Source organism: Anser brachyrhynchus (genome assembly GCF_964034855.1).
Source record: "Anser brachyrhynchus genome assembly, chromosome: 5".
NCBI classification, from domain to species: domain Eukaryota; kingdom Metazoa; phylum Chordata; class Aves; order Anseriformes; family Anatidae; genus Anser; species Anser brachyrhynchus.
This window is the reverse complement of record NC_137699.1, coordinates 32,265,118-32,278,871: the sequence shown is the minus strand read 5'-3', so window position 1 is coordinate 32,278,871 and position 13,754 is coordinate 32,265,118. Positions and strand designations below refer to the sequence as shown.

General features: G+C 39.8%; 1 protein-coding gene across 19 annotated transcripts in view; it reads left to right on the top strand.

Annotated features, from left to right (window-relative positions):
* Positions 1-558: 558 nt before the first annotated feature.
* The window catches only part of PLA2G4B (phospholipase A2 group IVB), a 52,029-nt gene continuing 38,833 nt past the window's right edge, over positions 559-13,754 (top strand). For 9 of the 19 annotated variants that reach the window (XR_013952369.1, XM_080596198.1, XM_080596213.1 and 6 more), the window contains exons 1-4: positions 559-655; positions 2,163-2,275; positions 6,314-7,664; positions 8,105-8,196. The gene's annotated coding sequence lies outside the window, so the exon portion shown is untranslated. The remainder of the gene's footprint in view (positions 656-2,162; positions 2,276-6,313; positions 7,665-8,104; positions 8,197-13,754) is intronic. The other 10 variants (XM_080596201.1, XM_080596200.1, XM_080596197.1 and 7 more) reach the window with 7 other exon arrangements.

Genomic DNA, 13,754 nt, shown 5'->3' with positions numbered 1-13,754 from the left:
TTCATCTGTCAGGAGAAGTTTGTAATTGGCAATTCATATATAGAGGGTCTTCTTCTCTCAACTGGACTACAATTTATACAGATGTAATAAAAAGAAGTCTTTGTGGTGTAGTTAGAGGATCTGGGGGTCCATGAGGGGTAGTTGCTTTTCAAAAACCACCTTTTAAAAGCCCAGGAACAGGCAATCCCACTGTGTTGCAAGTCAAGCAAACAGAACAAAAACAGAAACAAAAAAAAGACCTGGCTGGCTGAACAGAGCACTCTGCCTGGAACTGGGGTGGAAAAAAGAAAATATATGACCTCTGGAAGAAAGGTCTGGCTTCACAGTGAGAGTACAGAGCTGCAGCTCACCTCTGCAGGGAGAAAACAAGAAAAGCCAAAGCCCAACTTGAGTTGACATTGGCCACTGTGGTGTCAGACAACAAAAAAGGCTTTTCCAAGTATGTCAAAAGCAAGAGGAGGTCAAATGAAAACACTTTACTGATACTTGGAGACAATGGTCATCTAACATACTATGGAGGAGAAAAAGGCAGAAGCATTTAATGCATTTTTTTTGTTTCAGTGTTTAACAGTAACAGATCTTGGGCTGTCTGGAGCTCGGAGTTGGAGGACCATGACTGGGGGAGCAGTGATTTCCATCTCTGGTAACCAAAATTGTAAGGGAACAGCTGCATAGGGAACAGTAAGGAGAGACATGTTAATAAGGCAATATGACTGGTTATTTTTTTCCTGCAACTGTTCATTAAATATATATATATATTTTTTTAAGGTTCATGATATCTAATTTCATTCAGTCATATTGGCTGTAACTGAACGTTATGGTGTAAGATTCCAAACAATGATTATGATAAATGAACTTGTTAGTTATTCCTGATATGGAAAGGGAATTGACAGTAAGAAGCCATAGTGCTATAATTCAGTTATGGAGATACCTAACATGTTATAACTGTCACAGTGCAGTTTTAGTTAGCTTGTACTGGAACAGTGCAGAAAGGTGAAGCTTGAGAAAATTGGATTTGAGGCTGACTGTTGGTCTGATGCTTCTCTTTGTGTATTTGTATTTTTTGTATTTATTTGTATATTGTATACATATATTAATACAATATATTAATTTGTATATTTTTGTGTTATTTGTACGCTTCTCTTCAGACTAGCTATTACAGTCCAAGCCTCCCTATAAATGACTTGCTTTGCCTTATTAAAAAAAAAAAAAAAGGAAAAAGGGGCAAAAAGATATCCTACGGGAGAATCTGTACATTTGATTTGTCAGCTCAGGAGCATCTTCACAGGAAAAGGAGGGTTATGATTTCAAACAGCCCTAGATTTTATCATGGACAAGGGTTGACCTTTTAAATCAAAACTTACCATGAAAGTCAAAAAGTTCTGTAAAAACATAACCGTAAAGAAGTTGATTATGATTGCCGTGATAGCATTGCTGTTGCAGATCCTGCAAGACTGATCCTCCTCAGTCTCAGTTACCTCAGAGGACTGTTCATCATTCTTGTGATCAGTTAAAGGTTAATGCCTTCAGCTTGTAGTCACTGATTTACTGTCTTACACTCTTTCAAATGATTTCCAAAACTTCTTATCATCAACATTTTATCATCATCCTTCAGCTCTGTGAAAGCAAATATTGTGCAGCTTAAATGTTTTGATTTCTTTGAAGCGATCCATTAGTAGCCCTGCTGCCTGCTACTATCTCACAAGGGCTTTTTTTTTTTTTTACTAGTTTCTACTAGTAAAAATATGTATGAAAAAAATATGGGAAAATATGTAGAGATATTTGACTCTAGTCTAGTGTATGCAGTGGAATTTCAGTGTGTGCAATACCCAAAATCAGTATCATAACTCAGCTAGGCAAAATCAAAGATCAACTAAAATAGACATATAAATTGTACATTTCTAAAGAAAAAAAAAAAGTAACCCAAATCTACATTTTGTATACTTTCATAACCAAGTGTTTTTGCAATACTCCCTAAATTTCTCCCCTTGATAAAAGGAAGTGTGTGAGTGTGTAGATGGGTGGGTATAGATGTATGCACGTCTGTTGGGAAGGAGGGAGGGAATGGAGAGTGGAAAGAAAAGTAAAAAGAGAAGATTAAAAAAATGTGTTTTGTAATTACTTATATGGTTTTTTTTTGTTTTTTTTTTTTTTTTTTGTAGAATGTAAGTTTTCCAGCAGAAATCTCCTTCTGCCAGAAGACATATATATGCAAGTGAAAGCAAGATGGCCCAGATCCCGACCAGATGGCCGGTTTCACCGAGCGGTGCCTGAGGTGAGTGTGTGGTAACCACTGCCTACTCTGGGATTAGGAGAACAAGCATGATTACAAGGTACCAATTGCTCAGCTGCGACACGAATCCTTTTATTCTCTGTAAGACAATGAATGGCAGCATTACTGGCTACTGCAAGACACAATACCTAGTTAGAAACAAGTGATTGAAATCTGTGTTTTGTATACTTTCATAACTAAGTGGTTGTGCATTCAGTTATTATTAGTACAGTTATTGTCTTGGGAAGCTGACAACTAATGCTTTTATGAAGAGGTAATAACTGCTTTCCATCACTGAAGCTCTAGTGGCAGGCTGTAGAAATTCTTTCAAGAGAGGTCTCTCACTTTGAGGTTGATGTAGCAACCAGGAGAACAAATCTACTTCATTTTTTTCAGTCTCTAATCAGACGTAAAAATAACAAGATCCTTTGTTCTCTAGTTGCTGGAGTGTCTGGAGGTAAAAAAAGGTATTTAAAAAAACTGTTTTCTCACACTGAACAAAAGATTAGCCCTTAATTGCATAACTCTGTTTTATCCTCTTAAAGAAAGGAGGTAAAAGTCTCCTTGAAATTGCCATTAAGTTAACAGTTGGGGATCTCCATGGGGTTTAGAAGGCTGAGGCTCATGCCTCTGCTTGATCACATTTTCCCACTTCCCAAACTGTTATTCTGATCAGCAGGTTGTTTATAGCGGCATGGTTGGGTTCAGAAAAAAAGTCTTGATTTTTATTCTACCTCAGAACAGCAAATTTTGAAATTTGGTATTTTCATGAGGTGAAACCTTTCTTTTATCAGCCAAAACCTGACACATCATATAATGTGAAGTTAGTCTTTTTGCTAATTTAGTTTCTTTAGGATACATGGCTCTTGTTGTGCCCTGTGTTTCCCCTTTCTGTATCTGGAATATTGTGCTCAGAAGAGGGGGTGAGGAGGACCAGAAATAAACATTAACTTTTTTCCTTTTCTTGGTTGTCTCTGGCTAAGTTCATTTTGCATAGCCTAAGGAACCATAGTCCACTAACAAAAGAATTGCTTGAAAAAAGCCCTATTCCCCTCCTTAAGTGGCCTTTTCACCTTTTGAGACCTGAGAGAAAGCTTTGGTTTTGGGAGGTGCTAGTAGTTCCTAAGCAGAGAGTTCAGTTGTACTCAGGCCAGAGCTGTTCCCTCTGTTTCATTTTCTGTTCCATTTGTTTTCTGGGTATTTTTTCTTCATCATTTGTGTCTGCCTGTCTAGCCATATAGCAAGCACCATGCACAGGACAGTAATGTGCTGAAGCAGGTAATACCACTCTACCTGCTATTTTACAAATTTAAGAAAAATAGCTTGACTTTCTAAGAACATGGGGGAGGCATCTGCTCCCTGTCCTTTGCATGTGCAACTTCTCCCTTCCTCTGGGTTGAGAGGAGAGTAGAATTTTTTAAGAGTAATTTATTATTCTCTTTACTCCTTTCATTTCTCCATGTAAGACTGGCTGTCCAGTGCTTCTACCGTTCCTGCTCCCTGCAAAAGAGCATAATTTTGCATTGTTGATGAATGTCAGCTCAGACCTCAAAGGAATGCAATTTCCTGGGCTCAGGAAAGAATCCAGAGGTTAGTCTCATAAATCCTGTATACGCTCCGTGACTGTTCTTAGCCAGCTTTGGCAAAAGAATCATTTCATTTAGCACTCATGTAGTAAAACACATTTCTTTTATGACCTCCTAGCCAGCTGTTCAGGCTAAATTATTGTACATACAGTCACGACTTGACTAATGCCTGTGCATGTCTCAGTTGCTTTCCTGTTATTCTGTCTGTAGAATGGTGCAAAATTCTCCTTATGAGGTGGCATTTCTGGAAGACAAGGGTCTCCTGCTACACTGAAAAGTAGAGGGGGGGATTTCTCTGTGGGTCAACGCATGCACTCATCACAGTCAGGGAGGTTCTAGCTGAGAGGTGACTTAGTATGCTGTGGGCAGAAATGCAGTTCTCTTGGGAATCAGAAGAGTGTCTATGTCCTTCTTGCTGTGGTCCCCGGTTCTCCAGTGCAAGGTTCCATGCAGAGATGATCAGGAATGCTTTTCTCTCAGCAAGATTTTCCTTTGTGTGTTTTAGGTTTTTATTAAAGAAGTGTGAAAACTGAAAGTTTCTGTTTTTAGCACGTTTCCATTGTTTCCATGCCTCTGAAAGTGTCAGGTCATGTATCTCCAAACAGACTTTTCAGCAGAAAGAGAGAAAAGAAAAGCTCTGGTTTCTCAAAAGACCTTCATCATCCCACCAAAAAATGTTTCACTGAAAAAAGAGATGTTTTGATCAGCTTAGATCTCCCAGCACTGTTTGCTTGGCTAGTAATTCTGCAGCACCCTCCAACAGCTCTGACCTCCTGCAGGCCAGGCACAGCACCTTATTCACTTTCAGGGAAGAGTCACAGACCAAACCACCATGCTCTTCTGCTGCTGCCTCTAGGATAGCCAGAGGCCTGAACTTCTGATGTTTATCCTTCCTGTGTCCATTGCTCCTTTGTTTTATTCTCCTCCACTTCAGCCTTTTTCACTCTGCTAGGTTTTTGAATTCTGCCTTTCTTTCTTTCCTCATGTCTTTCATTTGAAGTATGCCAGCTTTATTCTGAGCTCTCATTGTTGACAAAGTTAATAAAAATGAGTTCTGTGTCTATTATTATAATGAATCCGTATTACAGATCAGTGTGATGAAGTACATGGAAAGGAAAGGTATTATCAGCTCCCAGGCTTTAGTCCAATTAGCAGCTTCTCAGACTACAACATACTCCAGTTAATGCCGGTATGGACGTTGGTCTTTGTGAGCCCATTGGCTGTCTGGGCTGCTGCAGTAACCTCCATCCATTCTGGTAGGAGAATGTACCAGAGAAAGAAGAGGGGTGGTGGCAGTCATTTAAACTCTCTACACTACTATTACAGAAAGGAGACTATACATGAGTATTCTTTAACGATGATATTTGCTCCAGGGCAGAGGGGCTTCCTCAGTTCTTATGGTATCTCTTAAGACCTCCTTGTGAAATGAGGAAGAAGTAGCAGGCCCTGCACAAACTGTTGTTGCAGAGGTGGATTTTATCCAAAAATAAAGAACATGTATGTTTAGAGCTGGGTCTTCAGAACAAGGAGATGCAAGTGCTGCTATGGCAATGGTTCCTGCAGGGAAATAGGACGCTTTCTTACCTTTATCACTAACATGTGAGTATTTTCATATGCAGATGAAGTTTGCCTTCTTGAGAGGGAGGTTGTGTCCTTGCCAGCTATGGATGTACAATGTGTCTTTGGCTTACTACCATCCCACAAAAAACACCATCAAGCCTTGAGCATTAGTCTGTATTCCTAGAGGTTTTCTGACAACAGAATACCTCCTGTTCTTATAAGTGGGTCTTCCTCCTCTTTCAGTGGAAATGAAGGGCCTCTTCAGCAGTATCAGTCTGCTTTAAAGTTTTCTTATTTCAACTCACCAGGTGTAGTCCTGAACACTGTCTCCAGGACTTTTCAACACAAGACTACTGTAAAACGAAATCTCCCATACTGAAAGGTTTCCAATTAAAATTCATGGGATTTTACACATGCACAAATATTAGATTGGTTCTAGAGTGATCAGCATCTTACAGAAATGAATGCTGAATGAGTATGGAGGTTCATTTTTCCTCCCTCCATATTCTAAAATCATGTTTTACCAGATAGGTATGTAGTCAGTGATGGAGCAGTGGGAGGTTATGCTGGGGCTAAGGGCATTTCTCTGTGCAGTGTTTAGGTGTAGCCATTGTTTACCACTGAAACTCTGTTCTGGCTGTCATCTAAAGGCTGCTTGCTCTGGAGTTTTACAGGTACTGTGGCCTTCAGCTGACCTTTTGTGCAAGAACACACTCGTCCAAACCCAGCAGAAAGATCAAATACTTTCTTAGCTATGGAAGAAGGTGGCTGTAAAAGAGAGAGTAATGAAAGATATGGGGAGAGCCAAAGATCAGTAGAAGTGTATTTATACTTATTTATCTAGGAGTATATCAATTGCATGTGTATGCTGATGAAAGGAATATTTATTCCCCAGGTGGTCATCAAGATCTACATTTAGCTGCAGCAGACTCAAAATGATGTCCAGTTGATGCTGCATGTTTCATTAGTATCAGTTGGTGCTGGCTGGAAAAGAAGGGAGAAGAATGGACTCCATTATATCACTTGGATACAGCATATTAAAGATAAGCTTTGATGTGAGATGATTTAATTTTTTGACTGCTTACCTAAATGGTATATTGTGTTTTAACAAAGCAGACGTGGCAGTTAGTCATGAGAACTGGAATCCACTTTCAGCTTTGAAGAGGGGGTCAGAATGTGACTCTCCAGAGAAAAAAAGCATCTTCAGTTGCAGAAATAATAGTACATGTGATGTGCCACATTAGACGGATCTTTGCTAACTTGCAGCAGAGTGTAAGTGACTCTGCTCCTCACATGACCAGGGCAAATTGCATTAATTGCAGGAACACTGGAAAGAAAGAAATTTGCGACACCTTCCCTGACCTCTGAAGGAACAAATGATGTTAAGGAAGGTCTATGCCTGTCATCACAGACTTACTGAAAGGGACTGTAACTACATGACTTTACACTTCATTTTTTTTCTTTACTTAACTTGGTAAATATATTAGCTGTAAATCTGCCCAGAGCTTTGCACTGCCACCGCAGTAATAATTATTATTATGATTATTGAAATACACCAATAAGTCTCAGAGAGATGGTTCAGCTGGCTGTGTATTTCCCTGAATATTTTAGTTATAATTACATTATAAGGAAGTCTAAAGTCCCCACTGTCACAAGATTTGAGGTGCCATTTATAAAGCCAATGAAATACAATTGGCCTCCTCAAGAACAGGCAAACAACCTTTAGCTGCTAAGTGGGAATCCTCATTCTGCTATGCCCTGTCCTGAAGAAAGTATATCATGTCCTGGAAGCTCTAGTCAGAGTCTGAATGCAGAATGTTTTGTTTTACTTCAGCATAGAAGGATTGGAGGGAAAATATTTCAGTGATTTGGGTGTAGAATGGTGTTTGAGGCTTTGGTAGTGGAGAAGGACTGATGATTTATCTCCAGTCAGATGTGTTGAGGGAACCTTTCAGCTATGCATGCTTTCCGTGGGCTATCCTGAACATGTATCCCAGCTCAGAGCAGCTGCCTGGTTAGCTCACGGCTCAAGCCTGCTTGCACCTGCAATTCCTTCCTTGCATGTGCATTTCAGATAGTCAGCATTTCAATGTTTGATTCTAGGTCTTTCAATTCTGAAGTATCTTGGGAATGAACATGGATGGAAGCACGTACAGTTGAGCTATCAGGAAGGAATGGGAGGATGCTAGCAGAGTTTCTGAGCTTGCTTTTCAATGTGATTGCAGCCGTACTAAGCTTTTTACCAGGTACTGCAAAATGCGGTGTAAGCAGTCAGTGCAACTGAAGTCTGTAGTTTCAAGGGAACAGCATGACCACTTTGACATACAGCTGTTGTATTTCATTTGACCAGATGGAACAACCTGCTTTAGATTCAGAACAAAGCCAATTGTAACAAAATTTTTTAAGCAAAAAAAAAAAATTATCATAAACGTACAAGTTTTACACTTGGGAAGCCAGAGAGAAAAACTTTATCATCAATGTCCAAAACTGTAATCAATTATGATCATTCTTCTTCCCAGATGTAAACAGTATGTCTTTTTTTACTATATACTGTCATATGCAAATGCTAGCTAAGTGTGTGTTTTTCTTTCCAATGTGGATGATTCTCTTGGCAGTACGGGAACATTCTGTAGCCTTTATTACAAAACCCTACTCCTTTAAACTGTGGGTTTCACCCCCTCTGCAGGGCTGCCTCCAGTCTCTACCCAGTCCTGTCCGTGGACAGCATTTCTGTTAGCAGTGAAAGTGTCACTGAAGGGTGCAGACCATAAGTCACAGGTAAGACAGCTAAGGAAGGAAAACATGGGTCTACCTACAAAGGAGAGCTCAGCTGCTTAAAGCATGTTGCTGCAGCTTAATACCAGGGAGACAAGTACACTGTCCCAGTCTAGGGGGAATGTTGCTGTCACTGTAGGGAAGTAAAACTTGCAGGTCACAAGATGGCAGCATAATCTCACTAGTCATGGTGATGGAAGTTGAGGTCAGGTCAGTAAACTTCCTCAGCTCAGCTTCCTATTTTGAACAAGCTGGAAGTCCTGTGTCTAGCTGGTTCTTCCCAAGCTGTAAATTATTATCTATGCAGGTCAAAATCTTGCTATACCACTTTTCAAATTAACCTATTTCATTTAAATTCAGCTGCACTTTGATAGTGCTGAAATAAACTGTCCACCTGCAGTTCAATACTGAACAAAAAATTACACCAGCATGTTATTTAACTAATCAATACAAAAAAGCAGCATTTATGGAACATTAACTTTGCAAAGCCTGTGCAACCAAAAGTTATGTTTTTTAGGTTTTCCCTTCCTTCCTGCTCTTGAGAGCAACACATTCCGAACCCAGCCTCAAATACACATTTCTTACTGAACATTACATATTTTTTGTAGCCCTGAGTGAACATATGTTCTCCATTAAGAGTTTATTTATGTATTATTCTTTTTGTTTGTGGGATATATAAGTGATATGTGTTGAGTTTTCACCTGATCATTTGCCTGCCTCCATCTCTCTCTTTCAAATGAAGCTGCCTATTCTTACCATTCTTCATGAGCTGTACCTTTTGACTGTGTAGTGCTTGATTTGGAAAAAAACAAACTGTGCTAGGGAGAGATGATTCATCACATCAGTCACCATATTATGTAATGCAGAGTGATAACTTCCACTGAGAACATTTCTAGCAGCAGTATTCCCACTTGTGAATTTAAATGCTCTCTTCAGGAATATCTGTAAGAATAAATGGAGGCATCTGTAGTCCCTTCGAATGCAAACAAACCACGAGAGCAAGGCAAGAATATATCCATTTCCAAAATTCATTGCAATTCTTTATGGCGTTACTGCAGAATTAAACCATAGATAGGCACACCTTCCGGGTGCACTTTTTTGAGAAAACAGAATCATAGTTCTATAAGTAGCTGGTATCTACCAGTTTTTGTGTACCTATACAGATGAAAATTGTTCTGTCCAAGTTTACTCTCACCATTCAATATAGTTGCATCTGAGCATCCCTAAGCTAAATTTAATTAAGCAAAAGAAAAATGAGAAAATTCTGCGCTGTTCTTTCCATTGACCTGTAGTTTCTGGACTAAGGAATTGGCCACATGGTGTCACTATGTGGCAGCAAATCCCCTAGTAATAAACTCTCTAGCAATTCTAAGTTACCAAAGTATCCCAGCCACCTGATGTTGTCTAAGGAGACGCTTCAGCAAAAATGACAAGGTCACAGAAGCTTTGCTATAGGAATATGTTAGGAAAATATTTTATACAAAGTGTCTGTTGCCCTGCTCCTTCTGTCCTCCTGGAATGTATCAAAAATGTTTTTAGCCCAGAAGTGCTTCTTCTCCAGATGTCTGCATTTGGGAGCAAGCTTATATGGAAAATTTTATCTTAAATGGATGCGAGTGTGAGATTTAAAAATTCAGTGGTGCTGAACTCATCCTACATTTTAGTTATAGTCCTTCTTCTCCTTCTGTCTGTGTATGCAGAACATTCTTTGGCTGTACTGACCAGAGGAAACTTGGCCTTACAAAGCTCAGAGAAATATAAACTGCAGCTCCTGGGACCCACAAAATGCTGTTTAATGCATACGGGTCCTGACAGATGCTTTGCACAACACACCTGCTCAAAAGAGCTGTGCCAAAAGCTGATATATTGGATACTTAAGAAAATTCATAATGTACAGCTATAGCAACAACTGAGTGAAATGCTCGTGTACAGACATAGCATGAGCTTTAGCCAAGAAGATGATATATGGGTCAGGGTATTGAAAGACCACAAAATCTCACGTAGCCGTAAGTGTTGGTGTGTACTGTTTCTTCTGTAAAATGGTGAGGGAGCCTGGAGTAGCAGGCCTTATGCTAACATCCTGACAGTTTGTGTAGGCTAGCTTAAGAATTCATGGAGAGGAGAAATGACTGACTCTGGCAATGACTTGTCACCCATGTACAGTGCAGGGTGCTTTTTTGTTGCTTGGACATTAGGTATTCACAGTGCTTCTCCTAAGTCAGCTGCCATGCCTTGTATGAAGCTTACTGTCTGCATAGCTGCTGAGAATCGTGTGTGTATCTCAGCGATAGTTTTGGTACTGATTTTGTACCGGGGGCCAGGAGTTCAGCTGTAATATTCCTGTTTCAAGCCTGGTTATCTACCATGGTCTTATTTTCAATTTAAATGTGCAGTCATTAGGCCTACAAAGCGTGGTTCTGTGAGCAGTTCTGGTGCCTTGGTATGAATTGTAATGCATTGGTATGAATTGAGGAAATGGCTGTAGAAAAGATTCATGTGTTTTTAATGGAAGAAAGAAGAAGTCTGACAAAAATGCCATTTTGCTAAAAGCTTGTGTTTGTCTTAATTGCATCCTCTGAAGGGAAATAATAAACTAGTTGGGAAATAAACTGTGTTAATCTAGACTTAGATGTGACATGAGACTAAATGCTAAGCAAAACCTGGACTGTCACATCTCCCAGCCTAGAGCTTAGCAGATATGCCCTGAGGTATTTGACTCTCTCAAAGAGACAGCAACAGCATACAGGTTTGGGTTCAGAAGACCAGAACACATTTGTAACAGCATAAATTGTATTTCCTCTTCTTACTTGCAATGTAACAACAGCTTAGTAGTATGTTCAATAACGTTTACTTATGAATACTTACTTGGATATGATTTTGGCCTGTGATTCCTCTCTTTTTGCCCTCCCCACTGCTTCTCTAATCTTAACTGAAAGAATTCTCCATTGGCCTCCGTACTGGTGGTGGCCCTGAGAATGGGAGCTTCTGCAGAGACTAAAACGTGATATGGTTCATCCTGGGGGAAGAAGAGCCTGAAGCAGAAAGTAGCAATGAACGGTAATGCAGAAAAGCAGATGAGGTCTAGTGCAGGAAAAGGTGTCCAGGCCATCTTGGGAGTATATCCGGCATGTTGCCAAAACACTTTGTCTTTGTTCTATGAATCTTGGAAACTGCTGACCTCGTTATCGAGGTGCAAAATGTCTCTTGGTAGTGTGTGAGGGAGTACTATCCTAACTACTATAATTATCCTAATGGCACTGCTGCCATGATGGTGTACCAACAATAAACAGGAAAGGCTGAAACCCACTGACATGGATGAGATGCAAATGAAGGGCTAGTGCCTGTACAATAGAAATAGGAATAAAAAAGTGGAAACTGGCTCAGGAAATCACTCTAGTTTTGTCTCCAGGAGCTCCCTTCACAATGTTTGCTCAGGGTAGAAAGGAGTGAAGGAGGGGAAGGGAATGTGTTTCCTGCCCTCGTGGCCTTACGAACCCCAGGCCCTGGAACTCAGGTTTCTTCTGAGACAGCTTTTATGCGTTGTCCTGTGCCATGTATTTCCTGGGAAGTTCTGTTGCTCCCTGTTTGTTGAGGAGTTGCACTACATTGGGCATTGGGATTCTGACAGTGTTAGACTGCAGAGAGAGACTCCTTGAAATAATGGGAACAGCTTGTCTCTTTGTGAAACCTTTCTTATAAAGCAAATTCACCATCACTGCCTGTGGTTACCAGTAAACCACGGACTCTTGATATATGTTGATAGAACGAAAGGCTTGGTGCATGGAGGAAAAAGGCATTTTTAAAGCTGTGGCCGTAGCCATAACCATAGCTGGTTATTTAGTCTGACCTATACAATGCATGCATTTATCTCTGTAATTCCTGAATCAAGCCCTACTTGTCTGACTGAACTACACATAAAAGACAATCATCCAGTCTTAGTTTAAATTTAGCGATCATGTAGGAGGGAAATGTGGTGTGGAGGCTGAGAAAAGTCAGGGGTCACAATGTGAAAGGAAGGTGTAGGAGGGAAAATACATAGTTTAGCTATAGCACAGGTTTCAGGGATCAGAAATAGAATTTATTGTCATTTATGACACTGAGAAAAGTCAAAAGAGAAGTGAGCCCCATTTGCTAAAAGCAATAAAAGCTCCCAGATAAGCTGTTGCTCAGAAAAAAAATGCAATCTAAAGAGGTTACATGAACACCAACGCAAACACCAACACAAATGAGAAAATAGAAGTGAAAGGACAGGAGTTAAACAATAATTAAGCCTACTAATAGAATGTTATGTGTTGTGATTTTGTTGGGGGCAGAGAGGGGAGTCTGGAATAATGATTTCTGTGATACTCCTTTGTCTATTGTTTAGTTGTGCTCCAATTCGTCAAACACTTATGCACCTGAGGTGGAAAGTGAATTATAACTGTGAATACTACAAATATCAGGTAAACTATTCATGAGAGAAACACATGCAACTATCTAAGAGGATCAAAACTTTTTAAATGCGTGAGATAGCTGCTAAATGGACAGTAGAAAGGCTGATACTGTCTAACCACAAAAACTACTGATGAATTATAAGTAGCTGCAGATCAGGAAGATGTCTGTGAATCTTTTCAGCACTTCTTGTTCCAACTGCAGACAACTTTGAAGTTTCAGAATTTTATTGTAGGTCGGTTTTGGGCTGAATTTTAACTAGTTCTCCTAAATAATCTGGAGAAGTGAGGGACTGAGAGGCATTTTGTAAGAGATGAGAATTTTGCTTGTGGTCGGCATCACACAGGTAGCAGTAGAAATGCAGAGATGCTCTGTCATCAGCATGTTTTATGTTAAATACTGTCCTAACGCAGACAGGCCACATAATGATGAGGATTACATGTGTGATGAGGAAGGCAGTGAAGCTAGAATGATCACAACCAAACACATGTTCCTGTCTCTAGAGCTTGAAATGGGTTGGCATGGGTTCACCTGTACAGTTCTTTCAAAATGTTAGGTATAAAAGAGGCAGTTAATAGACAACTGTAGAATTCTGTTCATGTTTAGGAAAGCCTCAAATAGCTTTACACTACCTTTGCTTCGTGGTTTTGTAATGGATGCCATAATATATTCTGTTTAAGTTATTAACATATGCTTTATAGTACATGAGTAGTATATTGAATTAAAATTAAACTGCCCTGGTCACAACTTCTTACAGACTGTCCCTGGTGCCAGGTAAAACTACTAATTAACTTTGTGACTCCCAGGTTATTCCCCACAGACTTGAAGGTTGTTTTGCTGGGGACAAGTGAACAACATTTAGCTGCATCTGTAATAATGTAATACAAGCATTCATTTAATTTGATTCAGAGCCACATAAGTCTGGACAATGTTCTATGTGGTACAAAAAGCATCTTCAAATATGAATGTAGAGGGTGGGACGCATTTCTGACCCATGCTCTTGCTGGATATTTTGGTGCTCTTTGGACCATCTATAAAGTGATGTCTCCTATGATACTGATGCTTTCTGGGGAATACACTAAGTTTCTCAGAACATCAGTGTACAGTGTTTGGATTCATAAATGGGAGAT